A 25,778-nucleotide genomic window follows, 5' to 3' on the forward strand; every position below is an offset into this window, starting at 1 on the left:
GTACGTATGCCCGACCCCTTCCTTAACTTCTTGCATGAAAAGGTTATTTCTGAGCCTATGGAGCAGGTGTACGTACGGTTGTGAAGCTCGTGGGCAAGGCACACTGACTGCTTTATTTCTCCCTCAGAAAACTGAAAACCCGAGCCAGGAGATCCCCCAGCCCGGCTCCCCCCTCCTCCAGGAGGAAATAAGCATTTCCTTAAAAATATTCTATTTTTTTTATCCTCTTCAGATTCAGATTGTCACTAAATATAGAAACTCTTGTAGCCACACAAACCGTGCATCGCCCAACAGCTGCTCATTTGCAATTTGTTCCTGCACTTAAAAATCTCTTAATGCTACAAATAAACTTTGGGAAAGTTACATCCCAATAAACAATGAGGTGTTGTTTAAAATTACATGTGCTACTGTATTATTAGGTCTCTACCGACACTACAATTATCTTTTGAAGCTGGCAATAACGCATTAGCTGTTCAGTCAGACGCAGAAATAGACTGGTGGATAAGCCCTCTGCCATTTTTATGAATGGAAAATATTTTAAAAGATTGTTTCCACTTTCTTCTTTGTCCTCTCCCCTGAAAGGAGCCCCCGCGCCGGCACTCTTTCCCCACGTCACTTTAATATTCATATATTTTATCCATACATTGCGATACATGATTAACTGCCTCCCCCCTACCACACACACATCGCCCCAAACAATACAGATACTTATTGGATTAACTACTCAGTCCTCGCTGGAAGGAAAGCGGTATCCGTGAGCTCTCGCTTTTATTTGCACGTACAGTTGTAGATCTGTGGCATGACAACAACAAAAAATAATAATAATAAAAAAATTTAAAAAATAAAAAAAAATTAAAAAAAAAAAAAGGAAAAAGGAAAAAGTGGATAATCCCTACGCGGGAGCGCAGTGTCCGCCGCAGCATCCGCCCGCTCCGCGGCACCATTTTTTACTCGCCGAGGGAGTTCGCAGCGCGGCGGATCCTGCCCGGTTTTGCCCGATTTCTGCCCGGTTTTGCCCGATTCCTGCCCGCTCCCCGAGCAGCCGCTGCCCGGCGTGGGCGACCGTGATGGGCGTCGCAGCTCCCGGTCCTCCGGGCCCCCCCTCCGGCACAGCCTTGGCACCGCATCGGGGGTGGGGGGAGAGAAAACAGAGGAGCGGGGCGGAAAGAATTAAAGGGAAGCCTTTAAAGTTTGCTGTTTGATTTTTGGTCTGCCTCTGGATTATTTGGAGAAAGGGTTGGAGAAAGGGGGAATAAATAAATAAATCTCGCAACCTGCCAGCTCTGCCTTCCCAACGCTCGCCAAGTCACTGGTAGCCATTTTCATCTAAGGTACAGGAGGAGGAAATAAAAAGCAAAAAGAAACCCGAAAAATCTTTAAGAAAAAAGCACCCGAAAAAAAGGAACCAAGACAGGAAAACCCCACAGAGAAGCGCAGACCGGGGCTGCTGCAGCCGCTCCGCTCCTGCGCAACCCCCGCCGCTCGCTCTCCCGGCCCGCGGGCTGCCGAGTTTTTTTCCCTGTATTCTCCCCCCTTTTTCCTTCCCCCACACCCTTTTTTTAATATTTTTTCCTTTTCTTTTTTTTTCCTTTTTTTTTTTTTTTTTTTTTTTTTTTTTCCTTTTCCTTTTCCTTTCCCCCCTCTATTTTGCCGCAGTCTCCGTCCGGCGCTGGGCGAGTCCCGGCAACCCGCGCCGGCGAGGAGCTGATTTATCGCTGCTCCAGCCCCGGCTCGCAATTCTGTCACTCTAAATCACGCACATGCGGAGAGCGGGAAGGTTTTGGCCAGCTCCTCACCAACCCCCCCCCCCCAAAAAAAAAAATCCAAAAATATAAATAACGAAAATAAAAAGGTGAGTGGGGGGGAGAAATCCTGGGGAGAGCCGGCGGCCCCCGACCCCCGCTGCAAAATAAAGTCTCAGTAAAAGTGGCGGGGGCGGCGCGGAGGGCGGGAGGGATGGAGGGAGGGGGGCACCTGGCAGCCGCCGCTCCCGCCCCCGCCGCTCCCCGCGGCGCCTCCCGGGCCCGGCTCCGCTGCGGGGGGTGCGGGGGGGACCCCCGAGCTCTCCCGCCCAGCCTGGTCCTGCCTGCCAGCGCTGCAACCCGCGTGTACATGTGCGTATCCACATATATCCCTATCCCATATGGATGTGGCTGTGGGAGGGTTACAGCTCCCGGGCTGGAGCTGCAGCATCCGCCCCGGCGGCAGTGGGATGCAGACCCCCGGCTCTCCCAGATCCCCAGGCAGCCTCCAGCTCTCCCAACCTTGCAGCAGAGGGGCTCTGTGCCAGCCGGGTGCAGTGATTGAGCTACCCCGGTGTCCCAGCACTGTTCCCACCACCCATTAATCAAATCCATAAAACCAAAGATCCCCTGGTCCTGAAAAATTAGGGTATCATGGCTTGGGACTGCAGCTTGGCCTCCCCCCACCATCTCTGTTAGGCCCTGCAGTGACTTTGCCTGTTATTTCCCATCACATCCTTTAACAGTAAAGAAAAAAGGAAAATCACTATGAAAAGTGGTAGTATCACTATAATTCAGGGGCTGACACAATCCCTTGGAATTTTGTTCCAACACAGGGTCTCCTTGGCCATGCCCACGGTCAGGGCAGGTTGCAAGGGAGAAGTTTCAGGAATGCCCAAATCCCAGCAGCTGCACTGGCAAGTCCCTGAGACTTGCAGCGCTGAGCGAGGGAGGAGTCACTCCTGAGAGCAGGACGGTCACATGCCGCTGGAGATGCTTACACTGCTAATAAAACCCGGGATAAGCCCCCCAGCAATAATGCAGCACGCAGGGCAGGAGGCTGAAACTGTTTTCCACCACTGCACTGCAGCATCGAACTCTGATTTCCACGCAGCCCCCCTCGTTAAATTCAAGAAATATCTCCAGACTTGGAGTATTGCTGAGCTCCAAACTTTGGTGCAAGTGACTTCTGCCCTGCTTGGCAAAGGGAACCTGTGGGCTGGCCTTCTGCATGTGCAACACGGGGAGAACACTGAATCTTCATGGAAAATCCTTCCCTATGGTTTAGAAAATCAGAAAGCCAATGAGAAATGTATAGAGAAGAAAACACTGGACACCTGAGTGGAAGGAGGGAGTGACCATGGCCAACTACAGTCCATACCCAGTGAAGACTCCAGGGAAGCTGCTTTTCCCTTCTCACAGCAGTGCTGCTGTTCCCAACTCTTTTGTGATACCAGGAACATCTCCTGGTGTCTCAAAACAGGGAAAGGATGAGTGCTGGTGCTCCCAGTGCCCTCTGGCCAGGGGACTGCAAAGGAGGCAGCATCCATACAGCCCCTTTAGCAGGGTGGGCTCTTTGTTCCAGCTGGGACCCCTGCTCTTCAGCTCATCCCTTTCAATGGTTTTATGACATCTTGGGGAAGGCAGGGTAAGGAGGGGGTTGGATACTCCTCCCAGGTGCCCAGCACACAGGTACCGCTGGTGCACAGGTACCCCAGCACACAGACACAGGGATCCCAGCACAGCATTGGATCATCACATGGGTGCCCCAGCACCCAGGTACCCCAATATATTGCTACATCTGCCCACAGGCACCCTGCCACACAGCTACCCCAGCACAAGGTAGTCCAGTACTCTGACACACCAGTACGCTGCTATGAACCCTGGAATCCAACACATGGCTGAACTTGAACAGAGACACCCCAAAACACAGGCCCTGGCACTCAGGTACCCCATCAGCCCCCTGCCATTCCGCATGTCCCGTGTAGCACCGGCATGGGCTCACCAGGGTCTTTGCTGTTCTCTGGAGCACGTGAGGTTGGTACAATTTCCCTTTAATCCCAAACCTCATGAGCCTTACTCCAAAGGCAATGCCAAAGGCTTTTAAAAATTCCTAGTTAACTTGATTTAAAAAGTGTGACTGTAGGAAATAACGAAGGTTGCTTCCCCCTGTTGCCACAAATTTGCATTCAGCCCACAGACGACAGCAGCGGGGCTGTGGCGTCGCTGGATTTCTTCGGAAAAGTTACCAGAGGCCTACGAGACAGCTGGAATTCATATTAGAATATTTTTAACGTGCTCTTACAAATACTTTGGCATACGCCTATTCCACTCCTTTTAATGATGTTGACTTCATTTCCTTTAATACGGGGCGAAAAAATGCTACACCAACAAGACTTAATTAAATTAATAAGAAGGAACAATAATAAATAATCCCAGTTGCGTTCCTGCAGGGTTGCAAAATACAGAGCGGAGGGTCGGGATGGTAACACCCAAAAACTTTCGCGGATGAGTTGTTTAGGTGGGCGCATCCCTGGGCCTCTGCTCTCTCCTCACTGCTCCCCCTTTCCCGTGTGCGATACGGCGACAGAGGGGCTCGGGGATGAGCCTGGGGTGCGAGGATGATGGAGGGAGGTCGCTGTGCCCGCGTACCTGGGGGTGCGTGCGCGCCTGGAGGTGTGCGCGCACCGGGCGGTGTACGCGCACCTGGGGATATGCGCGCACCTGGGGGTATGTACGCGCACCTGGGGGTGTGTACGCGCACCTGGGGCTGTGTACGCGCACCTGGGGCTGTGTACGCGCACCTGGGGCTGTGTACCCACCTGCCCGCGCACCCCCGCCGATGCGCGCCCCCGCGCCCGCCCCGCGGCGCCCCCTGGAGGCGGCCGCGCGCGCCTCGCGCCGCCCCGCCCCTCCCGCCGCGCGCTCCCCCCCCACCGCCTCAGCGGCGCAGCGCCCCCTCCCGGCGGGAAGCGCGCGGGAGCCTGAGGGGGCCGCCGGGCCGGGGCAGGCCTTGAGGCCGAAATCAGCAAAACTTCGGCAAAAACGGGGAAAACACGTCCAGGTTAAAGCCTCCGAGCACCCTCGCCATGCTTTGCCAATGCAGTAATGTCAGCAGGGTCAGGCTTTCTCTGTCTCCCCGTCTCTATGTGCGACTTAAAAGTGGGATGTCCTCTACTCCTTCCTCCTTAATTCCAGAGAAGTTTTGGAGGAAGGAGGATGCAGTTGTTACATTGAACAATTTCCCACTTTTCCCGCAACCCAACCCATGCCTGGACACCATCAGTGTCCCCTGTGTGGGGCAGATCCCTGTCCCCAGTGGGTCAGGGAGGGATCCTGGTGCCCTGCAATTGGCGCTGAGGTTCTTCCCATTATTTATCCAATAAATAGCCAATAAAAGCACCATGCAAAGCGTGCTTTGTCATGCAACTAAGCAGATCTCCCAGGGGGAACAGGTGTGCTCAGAAAAATGGAAGATGGGCAGGTGGCTTCAGCCTGGGGGAACATTAATACACAAGGACAGGTCTCTGGCTGATGGATGTGCACTGCCTTCACCTGATAATTAACACCAGCTGTTAGCATGACCTGTCCTGCCAATGGTCCTGAAGGTGCTTTGTCCCCTTTCCCACTCCTAACCAGCCCTGTAAGGGCAGGTCTGGTTTACTTAATGATAATGCCTGTAAGAGTTTCAGAACATAAAAGTATTTATTGTCTCTTCAGCATGAGTGTTTTCAAGTTTTAGCTCTAAAATGATGCAAACTCCTGAATAGTTGCTTGTAACCTTATGTCTGTCACCTTTCTGTCTTCAGCCTCAGCAAAGCAATCCTTGTGCACTGAAAGGGTTGTGTTGAAGGACATTCCCTGTTATTTCCCTGAATGACACAGATGTATGTACAAGAGGATGAAACACTTCATGTTAGAGGTGTAGATGCACATATATATCACAGTGTTACTGTAACCACCCACAGAAATGTTAATATTGATTTTAAAGAAAAACTCTGCACAGGATTTATGATCTTTTCCTTGGGCTTTCTGCAATTGACTTCCAGAATCTCAGGAGAAAACTCCAAACTTTAGGGATTTTAACCTGACAGAAAACTTTCCAACGTGCTCCACAGAAATGTTTCTTGGCTGCTTCTGTGGTTGCCTCTCTTGCTGGTGTTCACTGAGACAAAATACATTTTTTACCCGACTGGCCCATTTGTTTTTTTACCCAAGTAATAAAATATGACACTAGAGGGCGGCCTGTTAATGTAATTCAATAATGAAGTTGCAGCGACTGCACGTGGAGATGCAGCACTATCCCCTGCTTGGAGCCAGGGCCGTGGCTGGAAGCCGGTCTGGGAACTCTGCCTTCGTCTGCTCGGAGACAACCAGCACTGCCCCAAGACTCTGGAATATCCCGAGTGTAATACCAGAACCCAGAATAATGACTATTCCTAAGAAGTGTGATTTTCCCGCAGACCCATGTGACTGCATTGTCTCATGTGTTCAACACTCAGTCCTGCTTGGAGACGGATGTGGCAGGAGCTATCCTGCCCATTCCCCTGTGACAAACCCATGTCCTGCCCCAAACCACGGCCCCTACTTCGGCAGGTAAAGGATCGTGCTGCAGTTGCAGCCCAGTTTTAGCTGCCTGCACTGCAGTTCAGTGAGCACACTCCCTGTTGGCAGCTCACTCTCAGGCTCTGCACAGCCTTCCTGTGACTGAGGAGGTCTCTCATCATTCCAGAGACCGGTTTCCTTGTGTCAAATGAGGTTAATAGCTGCGTGCAATTTAATTAATTAAAGGCTGTGAATATTTTTAGAACACCAGACGCAGTATGTGTCAGAAATACCAGGTATTATCTGAGTATGCAGCGCTGGTGTTATCGATATTTACATTTTGCAGCGCCTGGAAGTGAGGATTTCCTGGTGGGACGCTGCCAACACCAACACCTTTTCCCCCCAGATTTAGAATCTGTGTGTCTAGCATGAGCCATCAGGCACAAGTGACGTCAGGCAGAGGTAAGGCCAAGGACACAGGTGACAATACATTGTGTCCTGGCAGAGACTGGTGCCACTGGAGGTTGTCACACATGGACCACACCACGGGCATCCTCAAGAGGCCTTCAGTGCAGTGAGCCTATCCAAGGTAATTCAACATGTTCCCCAGAGAACATTTTAAGCTGAACTTAACTGAGACTTTCTTATTGTCTGCAGCAGAAATTGGCCTGGAGTTACAGATGGAAAGAACTTAAATAAGTGGCCGCTTTCCTGAAAGCTGATGTTCCTTAGCATTTAGCAATAACGTGTCCTCGGTTTTTGCTAGATTGCAAACGAGCAATTAATTCTTCAGCACTTGTGCAGAATACTTTAAAAATGGAAACATGAAAGTCTTCTATTAAAATGAAGTTGATAGTATGCACCTGCCACTAATGTACTGTACACTGTGTCTTCCACTCATTATAGTGATGATTTGGGTTGAGATCAAGTGTCATATAGTGAAAATCACTTCAACATGTGCCTGTTCATATGCATAAACTCCTGTGTACCAGATGGCAAAATATAATGACATCTTAAACGGCTAATTGCATAAACCTTGTAATGCAGATAATTGCTGAACCAAAGTATGAGCTAATAATTTCCCACTGTATTGCCTGGCTTGACACTAATTCTAAAGGAAAGTTGTGACAATTCTAACACACTAAAGTTCACCAAGCGGTAATTAAAACTAGCACTTAAAATCATTCGACTTTCAAACCCTTAATTACAATTCAGTGGAATCACTTTGTAGAAATCTAACATTTATAGATAGTTACATGATAGCTGATATTTCATCATCATTCCTTTCATGGTGGTGTTCTAAGGCAGGCTTCACGAAGCGTGTAGCTCTCCCTGGAAGCTTAAAGTTGTACTGGTTTCTGTACCAGTGGTCACTGGAAAACACTTGGAAAACAGTGGCCAGAGGCCACTGCTTAAGGCAGTATGGCAAGTAGTCCTTTTTAATCCCTTGATATATAAATGTAAATATGCATCTAGCCACTACAATTAAATGTATCAAGTTTCATAGCATGGATTGAAGAATTGAATTGTTGTGGTTGCTTTGATAACACAATGTAGTGACCTCAAAGCCAGGCCTCTAACACATCCTGAGCTGTTACCATGTATTGGAAAAGCTGCCATGAAGAATGGAAATAGAATTAATGATGGTAAATACAGTTTTAGGAGAAATAAGCCTTAGCAGACAAACGCAATTCCTTTCTTTGATGAGGCGCATCAAATAATATGATGAAGGTAAAGACTGAATGATAAAGGTCAATGAAGAGATGTGATATTCATTTTTTTATGGAGATTAGAATTAACATTGTGTGATATTCCGATCAAAAAGCATTAGAAATAGCAGCAGAGCATGCACTAATTAGATTAGGAATTGGCAAACAGTCTGTTAAAAAGTAGCTATGAATCAGGAGTCGTTATCAAACGGGAGAGTTTTACCAGGATCAGCATCAGGTCAGATGCTAGTCAATGTTTTCTTCAATGATTTGGATGTAAACACTGTAAATTCACAGCTGATACATCTGAGGGTGACAGGAACATTGGTGGAGTGACAGACAGCGATGAGAATGACACTCCAAGTGATCTCAGTTGCTTCATGAGCTGAGCCCATTCAAACACAATTGCTTTTAATACAGACAATATAAGATTATGTGGTTTCTAGTGCTCACAGTTTTAAAAAATTGTTGGAAAACTGGAGAGGGTGCAGAAAAGAGCCACAGAGAAGATTTTAGGGCTGAAGAAAGTGCTTAATGGTGAAAGACTTAAAGTGTTCAATCTGCCTCTTTTACTGGAAAGAAGACTGGGATGTGATACGAGGGTAATGTGTAAGTATTTAAGTATCTACAAGATGTGTCTGGAATTATCTACTGGATACTGACAACGTTTTTAGTCTTTCAGAGAAAAAATTATAACTGCAAGTTGAAGTCAAACAAAATTAAGTAAGAATTTAGGGAGTTTTAATAGTCAGAGTAGCTGAAGGCCGACTTCCAAGGCACGAAGTGGATACTATCTTTTTTAAAATTTTATTTTCAAAGCAAGACCAGAAGACCTGTGGTAACTAAAAGCAAGTGAGTGCATTTAATGCAGGGGCGATGGCACACAGAGTGTTGTCATGTATCAAGAGTCTTTCCCTAGCCTTCAGTGCTGTGAGTCTGTACACATCAGCGAGACATTGCATAAGCATTGGGGGGCAGGAACGTACACCAGTGCAATGGAATAATCAAGTCATAACAAGCCTAACACATTTCATTGGCTTTCCAGACCCAGGCCAGGTGTGCAGATATCACACAATCATATATCTCTAATCATGTATTATTTTTAAAAAGAGACCGTTTGTGTGCTGTGGAGCTGCACAACCCCTCCAAAAAACAGCCCCCAACCAGTAGATCTGTCACCCCTTGCCTGCCTCCGGGTAAATGAAATGGCTGACTCCTCAGAGTTCTATGCCTCTGCTCTGTGGTGAAGGAGAAGCACTGACCTCATCTCTGGGCATCTACCTGGAAGCCTGTTTTATTTACAGTGTGAATCAGACATTCCTGGATAGGACTGGGTTACAGGCAGAATATTAGCCTGAAACTTCACCCTAAGCCTCTTTTTCTGATACAGTTCTGTCTCAGTAATTGATTACTGTAAGAAATGCTGCCAGACACTTGTCCTGCTGCTCACACAGTTTCCTTCTGCTCTGGCCATACACACCCACCACAGTAATTCCCTATGTGTTGCTTGCATCCTACAGACTTGCTCCTCTCTCAACACCCAAAAATCCTCAACAACTGTCAAAGCCATGAGCAGGCAGTAATCATTTCAAGACTCTCCAGTACCACCGCATGGTGCCTCCAATTACAGCTCAATGTAATGCAGGAGGAAGAGAAAGCAGGGCCCTCATCCCATTTCCTTCAGTTCTGGCACGTTCTTGGAGGTGTCCCATCTAAGTTTGGACAGAGCACAGTTCAGCCTAGCCTCTGACCAAAGCTAGGAGCTAAAGTCTATCAAATCCAATAACACAGACATTTCTGTGCAAGGCTCAGCACGATCCTCTCTACCTTTTAACATATTTATTAGCCCATGAATCATAACTACCAGGTGTCTGTGTTGTTACTAATTTTACAGACAGATGTAACTGGATCTGATATGAAATACTTTAATGCTCAAGTTTCCTTTCCTGCTCACTGGGGTCTTTCCAGCCACCCCTGCTGTGGATCCACAGCCCTTTCCTCTGTGGGAGCAGTGCTGCCATTTACAGCTGGTGAGGATCAGGCTGTTTTCCCCTAGAGAAAGATGCTGCAGGGAAGATGTCGTTCCTGACAGTTAAAACACTTTCAGTCTATACTAAGAGTCCTCTGTAAAACCTCAGCTCAAGGTGATTGTGTCAAGCTCTGCAAAGTAACTCCATTCAGCAAAACTCATGGTGCATGTGCGGTACATGAAGAGATTGCACTTTTTTGTGTATCCACCTCCTAATTATTTACCTGAGGCAGTCCCTCAACTGTCTGTAGCTAGCTCTAGTTACAGCCTTCACTCACACACTCCACCAGCTGCATGCAACCTGTGCCTCCAGGTGATCCTGGGTGGTTTTCCCAAGAGCACTGTTCTTCAGGGACATTTCAGTACAAACTTCTATGAGATTCATGCATTTCATTCATTGCCCACATGTGCAAGTGCAGAATGTCACTGATGGTGTTTCAGCCTACATATCTGCACCATAACTACAACACACTGTCATGGAAGAGACACTGATAACTCTATAACAAACCAAAGCAAAAAAAGACACTGAGAAGCATTATTAATTGATAACTTAAATCCCAGAGGTTTGAGAGACATTGAAATTGTCAGTGATAGCAAAGCCTGGACAGCTCAACAGTCTCAGGGACTTAGGCAGAGGTCGATGCAGTGGCTGAGGACCTGCCTTTGGCTTGCAGTGATGTTGGTGATCAACTCAGAGCAGAAAATTGTCCCACCAATTAACTCAGCAGTTTAAAATGAAACACGAGTCGAAATTAGTTGCTGGGAAGGATGTTATCTAGGAAAAACTTGTTTTTCTCTAATACATTTGGTAGATCCAGGATGTGGTGGTACAACATGATGGTGACTTATTTCTCAGTCTGTGAATGTAAATTAATCTTCTTCTTTTCTTTCAATACGAAGAAGTCTTTGAAGTTGAACCTTGGGGTAGATTGTCTTCCAGAAGTGGAAATCTAGAAAACAAGACAAAATATGTTGTCATATGTCTTTACTGCTCCTTGCAACATTATCTTCTGCTTAGGATTTCTTGATACTTTTTATATCAATGCACTGATAGAGTGAAAGCAATTTCTGATAATGGGTTTTATAAAAAAAGGATTCAGTACTGAAAACATAGCATGCATTTTGAGTTTTATTAACAAATCCTGCTTAAATTGAATCTCTCCCCATCATTCACTTTCTAACTAGGATTCAGTAACATTCAAATAGTACTATTGTAATAAATATTCACTAAAGAGGAACATAACTCAGAGTTCTCCTACCTGGGTGTGGCTATTTGATGATCTTCAGAGGAGGAGCCATCTTCTCATCTTCTCTCCTCTTCTCTCCAGGAGGTTTTTAGGAAAGGATCAGCCATCATATTTTACCTTCTCCTAAAAATGCATGCCTGTCTTTGCCTCCTATGTGTCCTGATATCCGAAGACATTGGAGACAGACTGAAAAATCTGTTGGTAGGTAGAGAAAACACTCTGGGAGAGTGGACCTCCAGATTCTGTTCTCCATGGAGCAGTTGCCCTCTGCCATTACGCTGATTAAGCAGTCTTATCATAAAATACAGTGTCATGTTAGAAGGGGAATTTGCTTCCAGAACTGGTGAAAATCACTGGAGATCTATCAGTTCTCCCGATGAACACCTGGCAACTGATTTTCTTTACCCTGCCTAATTTGCCTTTGATTTCTAAGACCCCAAGGCACTTAGAGATCAGAAAATAGTTCAGTCTATAAAAAAAAAATGCACCTCTCCTCTTAGCATTGGTTCTCAAATGGTTCTTTCATGCACGGCTATCACCATGTGTAATTACTTGCAGGTGTCAGCTGGAACATGGTGTCTTTTGTCTTCTCAAGTGCTTTGGCCAGCAGGGACCTAACAAGCTTTGGTTTGCTGTGATTAATAGGTTGGCTGTTGGTCTAAATGACCACTGGAAAAGGACATCCTGTAAGATAAGAGCTTTCACTGTCAGTCATATGGATTGCTTCACCTCAGAATGTTCCTAAGCACCATTGCTGGAACAGTTTGGACCTGGTTCTGAAGCCAGTGAGACTTCATAGACATGCAGGACTCTGCAATATCTTGCAATTCAGTGGTTGAATTCCACTATGGGCACCAGAACAGGGTAAGAAACCAGTGATCTTGATCAGAATTAGACCTGATTTATACACATTATTTGCTTATCATCTATTCCATATCACATCAATTTAGGTTCTTAATATGGGCACTTATCACAGCAGTGATTGCTGTCTGCTCTGTTAATTGATGATTTCATTGTTCATTGCACCTATTTATGTGTGGCTGTCAGGAATGGTTTTGCTGTTTCAGCTGTGTGAGTGAGCATAAGTAAGAACAGTTCTCCAAATCATCAAAATGGCATTCAAAAATCCTCAAAATCTCCAAAATGGGATTTTGAATTAGGTTGTGGCTTCAGGGGAAAATCTGAAGATTTCCTGCAGAAAGAGAACAAATTCTTTTGAGATTTTTTGTGTCCAGCAGACTGACTGCTGGAGGCTTCTCAGGTAGCAAGAAACCTTTTCCAGGAAGTTTCTGCAATGCTCTGACATTTATAGAGTGGCTGTCGGTGTTGCATAACCTCAGGAGCATCATTATCATTGACCTATTGTAGAGCTGCCACTATTTCATGTCCCGTGTTCTTCAGCAGAGCAATGCTTATCAGTGCATTTCTTAACTCACCTCTTGTCAGTAAGAGGTTTTTGCTGTGTCTCTTGTTTCTATTTAGGATATAGAGTAAGACAAAGATGTTTTAAAAATTAGAGACCTTGGAGTTATGAGCTGTTTTTATAAATTTTGGCCAGGGTTAATTTCTTAAAGATAGTTCTAATTTTGTTGTTATTTCAAATAATAGATTCTAATGCCGTTTTAATTTTGCTGTTTAATTTTTAACCTCCATTATTTATAAATTTCTTTAAATTGTCTGGCTTGTTCACAGCACTGTTTAAGGCTTCTCCCCCTCAATTATTTTATCATGGCAGTTGAAGCGATCTCTGTATAGTCAAACACTGCTTTATGCAGATCCCATTGGGGCTATTCACATATCCATATGTGCATGCAGTTCCCACTAATGCTTGTCAATGGGACTTAACATATGAGCATGGACATGAGAATAGACCCCTTGCTGGGCACTTGACTAGATGGGTTTTTTTTTTTTGATGTTGATCCAGATCACTCACAGCAAACGTGGCTGTTATTAGAAATCTCTGCACTTAACAGGACCACCGAGTGCAACCTCCCTTTTCCTTCTTCCTCATGGGAGCTGCTTGGTGGGGTTTGCAGGCTCATGGTAAATATTTCTTAGACACAAACTGGGATCCAAGGTTATTGCATGAAGTAGCTTTATTCTGTGTGTTCCCTTCTGTTTGCCATGAAACAGTTAAATCACTCCATTAAAGAAAGGGGAGGTTTTTTTAAGGAATTATGTGGGACTTGGATGTTTGGGCTCTGTCTGTGGCTCCACCTAGGCAGAATGGTTGGAGCTTTTAACACTCAGTACTTATGAAAACAAATGGAAAGCTGAGCTAACTTTGAGCGTTTACATTTTATTTCCATGTACCTGTTTTTAGCATCTTTTGTGGTAACTGTGGGCTCCCTACTCTGCTGATATTCACATGCCATTCAAGTGATGACAGAACACTTTCCATCATGAAGTTGAAGTCTTCAATATGTTTTGTAAAACTGATGCATCTTGTGCCATTTGTAATCCCACTCCGCTGCAATTCAGGGAGATGCAAATGTTGAATCAGTATTTTTTAACCATATGTAAATAATTACTGATTTCAGAGTAATTTGTAATGAAAATGTGTCCACATCTGAAAGAGGAAATGACCAAGTCAAGACGTGTTCTCTCAATCTCTTTTCTGCTAGGAGGTTCCCTGCTTTTAAGCCACACTTTGAGATTTTGGATGGTTGTTTTTTTTTTTAAATGTATGATCCTTGGAGAAGTTTACTGAGCTATAATTTGAGTGCACTAGGGACCAATGAACTGAAGTAAAGTCAAACATGGGCAGGAAGCACAGTGTTTCAATAGCCAGCCCTGCAGGAATTAATTTACTAAGTTTAAATCTTCACTTTCTACCTCACTCCATGCTTTCAGATTTTCCTTACTGGCACTAGAAGCATGAACAACCTTCTAACAGAGTATCAGGATACAATAGTGCCCGTTTTCCAGAGATCTGGCCCTGATCCCCCCAGCTCTGTTGTGGGCAGAACCTCGTACCAGGGCAGAAATCTTGAATTTAGTCCCTGTGGACATCAGAACTGACCTCTGGCTAAACTGGGGGCACATCTCAAGACAGAGCCAAATGAGAGCAATTTCAGCACACAGTAACTCACAGTAATCCATCTCCCGAGGCTGGCCAGCCAAGGTTGGCCAGTCTTTTCTGTTTTAAAAGTTGATTTTTGATGCTCAAAATTTGACCTGTTATTAACCACTAGGAGACATTTTCCAAAATTCATTTTTTTGTCAGGCTGATTTCCTTCTAGAAAACTTTTACCCAAACTAATTAATCGATCCATAAGAAAGGTTCTAGGAAATATTTTTCAGTGTTACTGTTCTCATAATTTCACCTTGTAAAGCACTGATAACATGCTGGTTTGAAAGCAACAACTAGGAAACTGGTCTACATCATCTGTTTCTCAAGGAATATTTTATGGAAGTCTCAAAAATCCATCAAATCTCAAAGGCCTTTTCAAACCTCACATTTGCTTGTGCTCAGCAAAACTTGTCAGCATTAAACTGCTAAAGGTAGGTTTTACAGGGAAGAGGAACCATTTGGGAAGAGTGCACAGAGCCCATCTTGCCATGCAGGGGTTCATGAATACCTTTCTACAACGTTCTTTCAAATATTTGCTAACTTCTGGGTGCTCAATCTTACATTCCCAGCAGTGTCCTGTGAACATCCCCATTCATGTGCAATTAAATGTCATTTACAAAACAGGTAATGAGTTAAAATACTCGTGCCTCTGTTGCTTAGGAGGAAGTATGTCTCTTAGCTCCTTCTAATGGATGGCAGCTATTAGTTACTCCTACATTAAGGTGCATTCATATTGAAATTTTGTACTGTCATTACAATGCATTTGATTAAAATGCAGAAGAATTACATATTAAATATCATGTGGCTGGATGGAAGCATAATTTAGCTGAGTCTGCAGATGCAGTCATGCAGGTGTTTCTGTAATTCTGATTCACTTGGTAAAACTGTTGATGTTCAGTGGCCCTCAAATCACATAGCCATCTGTGGTTCAGTTCCTTGTGAAAGGAATTCCTTGTGCCTTTAATCAGATATGATCGCTGGATTCCAAAGCAAAACTTTTGTGAATTAGGCAACATTTAAATGTTTGGTGTTTAGGGGGGAGGAGAGGTATTTCATACATCAGGTATTTTAGCTTGCATTTGTTAACCACAGAGCTACTGCAAGAAGAGGATAAATCCTGGGGTCTTTGTGAGAATCTTGTCTCAGTCCAAGGAAGCATTATGCTCTCTTAGATAAGAAAAAATAATATGTAAGTTTGGATTGTGTCTGATATGAAGTTTTTTAAACTAAACCAAGCTTTGTCTTAATGCATCTCCCTAACAAAACTGTCAGGTGCCTGAAAAGCACTGAATGTGAGTTTTATAGGTAGATTCACAATTTCTGCCTAGACCTTGTATCAATAAATACAATCTTAACAACTGCAACCACTGCAGCTTTAGTTTTCACAAAACACAAGATAATCCAAGGTACTTTTGGTGCAGAGCCAGAGAGCTGAACCCAACACCAGATGCGTCCACAAGTGCCAGCAGGCTCTCCTCTGTCCTTACAGACCTGCTCATGTCCCATTGCTTTGCTAGACTGAGACCTTCTCCAAGGCAGAAAGCCACAACTGGGAGCAAAACGTGAGGAAATAGGAGCAGATAGGTGAGGAAAGCAGGGACAGAGCTTACAGGAGCTCAGTTCTGTGCAAGGGCTGTGACTGGGGCTTTGCAGTACAGCTCACTGCTGACCTTCCTATGGTGTTTTCCAGCCCAGAGGTCTTTCCAGGCTGGGAGCACCCAGCCCTTCATTCCACTTGGAATCAGGCTGATGTAATTTTTAGAGAATCACAGACTTGACGTCATCAGAACATAGTGTGAAGCAATCAAGCTAATGTGGAGTTTTGTCTAGAAAGTCTTTCAGGGTTGAGCACAGTTTGAAAGAAAAAAAAACAAAACAAGTCAGAATCACAGGTGGTTTCCTTTTTACTTCAAGGGTCACTGTGTTTACACATTTTGAAAAAAGTGGCTGAGCTAATTTATAAGACTTTTATTTTTAGGGAAAAATAAAGACCTCACAAGAATTTTAGTTCATCAGCAACATATGGAAATGAGAAAAATCTGTCCTCAGTTGATGAAATATTTATTTATCATTGAAATCCCAGACATTTGCATCCAGTGTAAGGACAAAACAAATCTTAGGCGTAACCTCCTAGAGAATTCTGTTAAAAGCAGTTTTGGATACCTGCAAGCAATTATGCTATCACATTCTCTAACGTATTTAATTTGGGCCAAGTAGCAACTACTGTATGTCCAAAAAGATAATGAATTAAAGCAATGCTTTGGCATATCCCCTTTCTGAAATGTTAGCAGCCTCTCAAGTGACTTGAAAAATGGGCTTCAATAAATGGACAGGAAAATATAAGCAATTAAATTCAATCAATAAAGCTGTCCTTGACCAAAGTCCAAACATTAAAAACAACTCCAATTGAATTATGAGAAATCCTTTTCTGATTTTAACTAGATTAGTTTAATCACATGTGCATTGAAGTTGCGTGCTATTCCTCACTAAGTTTATGGAAACAAAAAGCTCCCTACTGATCCCTGTCCCTCACTTCAGCCCAGCTCTGCTTTTCCTTACAGAAGAGATTTCTTCTGATGAACAAGGTCACTCACTCAGAGGAAAATGGCAGAGCAGGGTTCCAGGTGGCTGCCCTGGTTTCCAGGCTTCTCTCCCTTCCCTTAACTTCCACAGAACCCCTTGTATCCATAACTACTCTGTCCCTTTCTTTCCTTTTGTTGAGAAACAGTAACATTTCCAAAACCCTGAAAAGCTACTCAAAATGTAAACCTCTCCTAAGTCACAAAGTAACTGAAAGGTTTTGACACCACTTCCTCCTCCCATTGTCTCTTCAGCTTTTATTCTACTATACTGATATAGCTGAGGATAAATACACTAACAAAACCAGGGGTGCTCCAAATTATGTTAAGAATGTACATACACACAGACATAAGCAAACCTGACAGTAGAAATTCTTTAGAAGTAAAAAAAAACAAAAACCAAAACCAATCAAACAAAAAAAAAAAAAAAAAACAAACCCAAAACTCAGAGACTTCTGGATAAAAATATTTTTGCAACAATCAATTATTTCCAGAACCATTATGAATAACAGAGTATGTCTAGATTCAAATCCTCCCTGAGAAGTGCAGCTCAGTGGGGGAATTTGGGGATTTCAAACTCTGTGCTGGAGTACCTCCCTGTTGCCTCAGAGAAAACAGGAGTTCTCCTCCTCCCTTCCCTGGGGAGGCAGGAGCAGCTGACAAATAACTTCACACAAGCCAACCAGCCTTCAGCTGGGAATCACCATGCAAGTCTACTCTGCCTTCAGGAGATCTGAACCAGCAACACCTGTGAGCTAGACACTGCTTGGCTGGTTTTCTGAGCTGACCTGTACAATGAAAGTAATCTCTTCTATTCAGAGGGAGAATATAATGTGATGTTATTTTAGATCTGACCTTTCAGCCACAAAGCACTTAAGATAGGAAATAAGTGGATCCGGGGAAATAATTCATAAGTAGCCAAGTGTTAGTTGAAATTTTACTCTTTGGGGACCTGAGGTTTTTCAGCAATTCCTTCCAAAATGAAGGCTGAATTATGACAAAACGATTTTCCTCCAATAAGGGACAGTCAAAGCAAAGAAGCAAAGTAATTTCCTGTCCTATAAGAAGAGAAGTAAAACATTGTAACCAGAAAGAGGGAGGAAAAGGATTGGAGGCACTGGGTTTGCTGGATCTGCAGGGTGACTCTGGAGACCTTCCCATGAATGCATCCCCACAAATGCTGTATCCAGATCTTTAGTGGACACAGAGCCAAGTGTGACAAAACTTAATATGAAATATTACAATAAGACTAATATCCCAAACAAATGCCAGGCGCTGCAGTTTGGGAGTAGGAAAACTCACACTGATGAAATCTCCTACTGACTTCACCTTCCCACGTTGGCTGGTACTTCAATAACGTGTCAGGAGATCAAGCTGAGTAGAAAGACACCTGAAAAAAGCAACTCCCTTCCTGCTGACAGCAGAACCTCTGCCTTGGACAATTTCTAGCTGTTTGCACACATACTGGGAAACCCAAGGAGCTTGTATTCCCTTAGCAACCAAAGTTGGCACCTGTGGTATTTGTTTTCAGCGACTGACACCAAGAGTTTGAACTTACATCTGTTTTACTGAATTATGGTAAAACAGTCTTACTAACTGCAAAAAGCAGCTCTCATTTGGACAATGCCATCCAGATCCTTTGCAGCTTGTGCTACCTTTAATTTCATTTCACATCTCACCCAGAAATTACAGGAAACTGCACAGCACAAGAACATGACATGTATTATGCAGGCAAGGTCTTGACAGCTTGACCTATTCCCAGCTTTAAAACTTGACTATGTAGAAGTTTTCCTAATGTCTTTTATGGTTCGTTCGTAAAGGATTGTCCACGTGGTGCCTTATCACAAACTGTGGAATGAGTCCAGGAGATGGCAACAACATGAACTGCTGTGGGGGATAACAAGGACTCTGTTATGACTGGGAACGTTTGCAGTACTATAAATAACTCTATCAATATTGTGATAATGGCACTTTAAAGAGGTCTATTTTACAAGTGTTGAATGTAAGAGAGACCACAGCTGTGCTCATTAATTCTGAAGTATGCTCCTCTCCACGTACAATTTGCAGGTGTAACAATAGGAGTGTTGACTCAGTGCAGGTCTAGCTAATGTTTGGATTAAAAAAAAGGTCACAGTAGCATGATTAGTTCTTAACGAGTCTTTATTGTATTTGGCAGAGGGAAGGCAAATGATGATAGTTTAATTGAAAACAATAAAAGTAAAATGGAACTTTGTTACAGAATTTAGCTATACGTAAATAGCTTCTCCCCCCCAAAGAGCAAGTACCGTAATTGACAGCAGTAGATCTTTTGATAATTAATTGCAGTAAATTATCACTTGGCACAAAGAAGGCATAATTCTAATTAATTTGCAACCTTTCCAGCATAACACTGAATTGAAAATGGCACTGCTGTAATTTTTTTGAAGCTAATATAGAACTGGAGTACAAACAACGTTGTGATGTTTTCTTGTGTTTCCCTTGTTTGGAGTTGAACTGGGGTGATTCGGTCTCCTCTCCACACAATTGCTGTACCTCACAGGGATGACCCAAATGGGCAGGAGCTTCCTGCACAGTCAGGATTAATCTGCCACAGCATGGGATAATATAATTATGTACAGAGATCCAGGCAGAGAACGGGTTCAGCTAGGGCTCGTCTGGGACATCAGTGCCTTGATTTGAGGACAGTCACGGCTGCAAAGTGTCCCTTTCGCTGTCCTTTAAATCTAGGCTTGGTTCAAAATGAAGGTTTGTGGTAATGTGGACAGGCCAGACTGTTTAAACAAAGCTCTGAACTGCAATGTCTGTCAAATCCATCAGTTAACTTACAAATGAAGGTTTTTACCTCTGGGAACACAAATCCCCCTTGGCAACTGCAGGGCCAGGCTACACGGCAAGTCCTCTTGAGGAGGTGTGATGGAAGGAGGTCTGTGAAGGCAGCCAGCTCACAGCACTGGCAGCTTTTAACTCCAAGGACTGCCGGGATGCAGTGACCAACAAATCCATCTTAAGCAGGATGCTCGGTGAGTGCTTATGGATGAGGTGCTGTTCCTCTCTAATCACAACCAGAGTTTACGGCAAAGCTCCCCAGCTAATGATTTGTTAATGGCATTAAGATGTGGGCCCCAGTGTGTGACTTTGCAAACAGCCCACAACTCTTCTGCGCTTCAAAACTTTTCAGTGTCCCTGGGAGATAATATTTACCTCCCGCACTTCAGTGTTGTGAGAATAAATTAACTTTGGGAGAGTATGTTGAGCTCCGTGGAAAACAGTTACTAAATAAGTGCAAGTATTATCATATATTAAATCAGATCAGCTATTAAAAACAAGAACAAGTCCTCAGATCTGTAGTCTTCGCTACATCAGTTTCTCCCTCCTTTGCTGATTACTGTTAGCCTTGATAATAATGAACTCAAAGACGATATTAACAGCCTAACCTATACTATGATTTAATCTTGATTGCCACAGATCAAGGTTTGATTTAATTGCTCTAGAATTAATTAGGAAGAGAAACAAGTTATAAAAAAGAATTTTCTCTCTAAATAAAGAAACTATTTACATTCAATTGGAGTTCATGTTGGAACAAATCATTAAGCTATAAAAGATTACATCTGGGCTAGAATTAAAGTCAAGCCGATTCATTAACCCAAATGGTAGCCCAGAGATTACTAACATGGTATTTCTGCTTTGGTGATCAAAGGATCAAGGATACATGACCAGATGACCCTAATTGAAGCAATCTCCACTGAATTTTGTAAATGAACTCGAAAGAACTCAGAAGATAGTCGTGTCAGTGTGGAGAATAAATTTTTCCTGGTAGCCTTACTTTATACATAAGGAAAAGGAAAGAAAAGATAATGGCAATATGGCAATACTTTATGAAGTACATAAAGCATGAATATTTTCCTTGAGTTATGGAGGAACCTTATCCAAATTGTTTATAGTTGTCTGTTAGAGCTTTTGAAATAAAGGGAATTTACAGTCAAAAACTTCGTTGTTATTGCCCTGTCAATGACCTCATCACACCTGACCTATAGGGAGTATCTTCTGTTGGGTTAGCCCATAAATCAGCCTGCAGGCAAGGCCTTTCCTTCAAAAGCTGAATTAGGTATGATAGTTTTATTGTGTGAGCTACTGTTCACTGGGGACTGAGTAGAATCTGCTGCCTGTATTTCACTCCAGAGTGCAGGATGGATGAACTCCAACCTTGGTCCCAATGGGGGAGTCCAAGTCTGTGCCTCACTGAACCCCTGAACCTACAGACTCTCAACTCATCATTGGGAAGAGCTGCAGATACTTTGTCTAGGTAATGCTTGGAAGACTAAACTCATTTTTTTTCAAGTTTTGAATAAGAAAAAATTCGCTTAAATGCCAGAAAATAATAACAGTGTGACTTCTTTTGAAAACCTGGTATAGACATTAGTGAAATCCTACATATCCCTCTGTGGACAATCAAGAGTCACTGAGTATAGGAACTTCCTGTAGCATAGGAGAGACTGATTCTTGGTAGAAAGGGGAGGAATTGGATGTGATAATTAGTGATGGACAAATTTCAAAAGGTTCAGGGCTTGTGCTTGTTTTGGATAACCATCTGGGAACTTTGATGCATATCCAAAGCTTATCTGGACCTCCTGGGCCAGTAAATATTGGGATGGAAATCTTGCAAGAGCAGGCTCTCTCAAGAGTTTTTTTCTCTTTTGGTATTTTGGGCAAGTATTTTCTTGTCACGCTGTAGATACAACAAAAATAGTAATGACAAGACATAAGACCTGTTCTTTAAGAGTACTTCATCAAGTCTAAATCAGGAATAAATATAAAAGCTTCTCTTAAAATGCTTTCCACATCTCCAGACCTTCTTGTGGTTAAGAGGGACAAACTTTTAAAGTAAATGGGGAGAAATATCTCTCAGTTCTTTCTGAAGCTTAACTGTGCTATAGACATTTTGAATTGGGTATTTCTGTAATTTAATCCACTTTGATAAAATTGCTTTTATGTATAACATACTTAATAACAATTATGCTGAGATTTGGGATAAATGAGATGTAGATCAAGGTAGGAGGAATACTGGAATCTTCTGAAATGCTGTTTGTGTGTATGGCCATTAAATTAAATAAACCCTATCTTTCAAAGGCCAGGCTTTCCATGAAATCTCACGTATGTTTGAGAAAGTTTTACATGTACATTTCCCTAGTTCTCCACAGGCACAAAGTAGATCATAGCTGCTGAACTCTTTAAATTGCTTTTGTAGAAGAGTGTATTTGATTTACACTAAAATATAGTTCTATATTCACACTAAAAATATAGTTATAACTAATATATATAATATATATAATGTAGTAAAACTAAAATATAGTTATACAGAATAAAATTTCCTTGGATGATAAAGAGTGGGTTCCTGAAGCTGGTAGAGAGGTCTGGCCTCTCTCTCAGGCTGGAGTGACAGAAAGTGGGCACCCATCTGAGAGCTCTTTCCAGGACTGGCTGGAGATGAATCAGTAAGTTCAGTTAGGTTTGTTTTTGGAAATGTGACCAAACTCCTGGAGCCAGGGCTGACCTTCCTATACATTTGTTTTACTACTGGCAAACAGTTAAAGTCCACACCATTTCTGAAACACCAGCTTAGACAGGGGAGAGTTTCCTGTGACTGAGTAACCTTGGAGGACACCTAAACCTGAGGCTCAGGCCTGGTGCCAAGGCATGGGGCAGCACCTGCCCCTCTCAGCACTCAGTCCAGACACTGAGCACAAAACCTGCTTTGTAAAAGCATGCAGTGTTTCAGAGGAAGTTCAGTAAAACAGGTCTGTTGATTAAGCCCACCACTGTTTCAGGTACAGATGTTATTGCAGGGTTGGAGGGGAAGAGGTGCCCTCTGCCATGCCTCTTAGAGAAAGGATAAAACCAGTAACCTTTTCACCGTGGTAGCACAGGATAGTGGGAGAGGCTGAAAGAGAAGATTCTCCCCCAGGGTGGCTTGGGGAGAGGAGTTTGGTTCCTCCATATAGGAGTTGCAGGGGCAGATGCTCCAGGTGATGTGCTGCCACTCCTTTTTCCTAAAGACCAGTATGAAATTGTGATGGGGAGAGTTGATGGCTGAAAGGCTTAAAAATGCTGGTGAATCTTTTGGCCAGCTCACTTATGGAACCATAAGCATCAAGAGCACTTTAAGTGAGTCACAGCAGCACATGACAACTAGGATGGAAACAGTAGACTTGGGGAGACACTTCCTCTGAAGACCACGCAGGTCACGACCAAATCGACTTCTTTTCAGAATAAAAACCTCTTGTGTCTTCTATGGGTTGAGCTTTGAAGAGCTCTGAGAAGAACCCCAGCAGGTGGGGTTCACTGCTGAGAAGGAGCTGAGCTGTTAGATGAGAATTTGTGGCTCCTCAGAGCTGGGAAAGAGGCCAAAGCCCTTTGGAACCCACAGCTAGCAACTCTTAACCTAGTCCAGCATAATCCCTACATGGACACGGTATCATGTAACTCTTGGTTAGTTATTCTGAATGTTTGTTAAGAAGCTGTAGCATGATATTTCCATCTACCTCACAGGCTGAAGTCGTTGCCTGAGTGTCTGAGCCAGTGGACCTGGCTGTGCTCCTCTCCCATGGCAGCCTGTGACCTAATCCAGCTCCAAGTCCATGGGAGTGTCTCTGTTGACTCCAGCAGAATCTGGCCAGGGTTTTGGGGAGCTGGTGAAGCACATGGAGAGCAGCACACTGGGCTCTCCCGAGGAGCACTGCAGCTCCTGTGTGCTGAGGGAGATGCTGTATGCCCAGGAAGCACAGTTTGGCCCCTTGGTAGTAGCAACATATAAACATGGGGTGGCAAGTAAATAAACTCATACGAACCCAGCCAACGCACACAGCAAAAATTACCATCCTGTTCAGGAAGCAACAAATCAGGTTGCACATCGTTGTCAGAACTATTTAAATTGTCATTGGCCGTGTCACCCTTCCTTTTTTTAGCTGCCTTAGTAAGCCACATTTTGGCATCTTTGTACTCAGATGGATATATCTTCAGTAGTGCACATGAAATCTAATGTGTTAGTAACTTGGGGAATAAATTTGCATCCAACACTCCATTATTTTTATCTTGTTTTTCTCTTTAACCAAGTCACAAAAAGTCTACACTTCAATCTCCAAGTATTCCAGAACAGTACAGCAGAATTAGGCAAATTAATTACATATTGACATAACAGCACTAAGAATAGAGATCTCTACAGAGCTTTGCAAAAAGAGGCTTTTCTACAGATGGAAAAACTTAGACACAGAGTTAAAGTTAGTTCTGTAAAAAGCCCCCACAAGATGAAAACAAGTAGTTCAAGTGTCTGCTCATGTAATCAGGCTTGGTCCCTTGGCTGTTTTTTTTTCTCCAGTGTTGGCTTTTGGCTGCCCCAGAATTGTCAAGTAGACGCTGGAAACTGGTGGGGAAGTGAGAAGATAAACCTTGCACAGGGCTTCAGGCATTCAAGGGATAAGACTGGCTGAGTTGCTTAAATACCAGGTCTAACCAACATCCAACCGAGGCCTTTAATGGAATCAAGGTAGCAGCTCATCACTGGAAAGGTTTTGGTTTGCTGCCATCCAAGAACAGGCGCAGAGCAAAGACCACCCTCACAACCCTCCTGCCCAGAGACAGGCCAGTGAAGAACAGAGATGAACGGAGCCAAACTGACACATAATATTTGTTAATGGAGAGTTTCTAGATTTGCATGAGTGGGTCTATTCCTTATTTCATCTCCCCCTGAGGCAGCCCCCCTTTCCATGTTCTGTCAGACAGCGGAGACAGCAAGTGGGGTGAGGTGTTCACTGCCATTCTCACATTCTGTGCTAAATTATACTTCCCTATTTTAGGCAATAAAGGGCAATTGGAATGCAGTTTGTGTCTTCTTGGGGTTTCTGACCTGTTTGGTGTGCTGGAGTTCCTCTGGCAAAGGGACAGGTAATGTACCCACCAACTAATGAAGGGCATCCAGTGAGAGGTCTCAAGTTTCTTAAAAATATTCCTATTAGTAATCATACAGCTAGCAGAGCCAGACTTTGAAATCTCTATGTGGAGCAGGATGGGTCAGTCTCAGTGCTTCTTCACTTTGGGTCCTCTGGGACAGCTGTGGTGGGGTTTTGTGAGGTGCAAGTCCCACCACCACATCTCACACCAGCCACTGACAGCTGCAAAATACTGGCTGGGTCTTTCCATGCAAGCCAGTGAACAGCTGGGCAGTATTCTTTACATTTTTCTCAAAAATATCTGAAGCATCTTGGGAGAGAGATCTGTATGTTCTGCAGGAGGAGAGACAGGGGGCTGCCCTGCCTGCCCTCAGAGCAGCCACCCTGTCTCAGCAGGGCTGGTTGGGCAGGGGACTATCTCTGCTCCTGCCAAAATGTGAAGCTGGGCAAAAAACCTTTCCCTTTGCCTCCACACAGCCACTGGATGGCTGTTCTCAGCCAGCTGTCTGGTGACTTCTTTATTTCTCAAGGCATAGTGTTTCCAGGTGTGATAAGTAATCAACCCGTTTCCTGAAGGCAGCTGAAAGTTGGGAGTGTTAGTAATGAAAGTCCAGACTCCGTTTTACAGCTGCAGTATTTTACACAATGTTAGTAACACAGTTTGAGGGAACTCTGTAGCTGAGAGAAACAGGAAACTTTTCTGTCTCTAAAGCGAGTTGTGTACCAAATATGCAGTCTCTGCAGCTGATTTTAGAGATTTTCTGAAATACAGAAGTTGTATATTCTCAAATATTCAGCATTTTTTTAGTCAACTTTTTGAAACTTCAGTAAATTTTTAATGAGAATTTTGCTACTTGACCTCCAAAGCTGCAGGGAAAGATGTGCAGAGTCCTAAAGGACAGATAAATATG

General features: G+C 43.8%; 1 long non-coding RNA gene across 1 annotated transcript in view; it reads right to left on the minus strand.

Moving 5' to 3' along the window:
* Positions 1 to 8,787: 8,787 nt before the first annotated feature.
* LOC148222769 (uncharacterized) overlaps positions 8,788 to 25,778 on the minus strand; it is an 84,077-nt gene continuing 67,086 nt past the window's right edge. The window contains exons 2-3 of the long non-coding RNA XR_015805311.1: positions 11,285 to 11,467; positions 8,788 to 10,975 (exon numbers count right to left, since the gene is read on the minus strand). This is a non-coding gene — a long non-coding RNA (uncharacterized LOC148222769). The remainder of the gene's footprint in view (positions 10,976 to 11,284; positions 11,468 to 25,778) is intronic.

Source organism: Sturnus vulgaris, chromosome 9 (assembly GCF_052056855.1).
Source record: "Sturnus vulgaris isolate bStuVul1 chromosome 9, bStuVul1.hap1, whole genome shotgun sequence".
In the NCBI taxonomy this organism is placed as follows: domain Eukaryota; kingdom Metazoa; phylum Chordata; class Aves; order Passeriformes; family Sturnidae; genus Sturnus; species Sturnus vulgaris.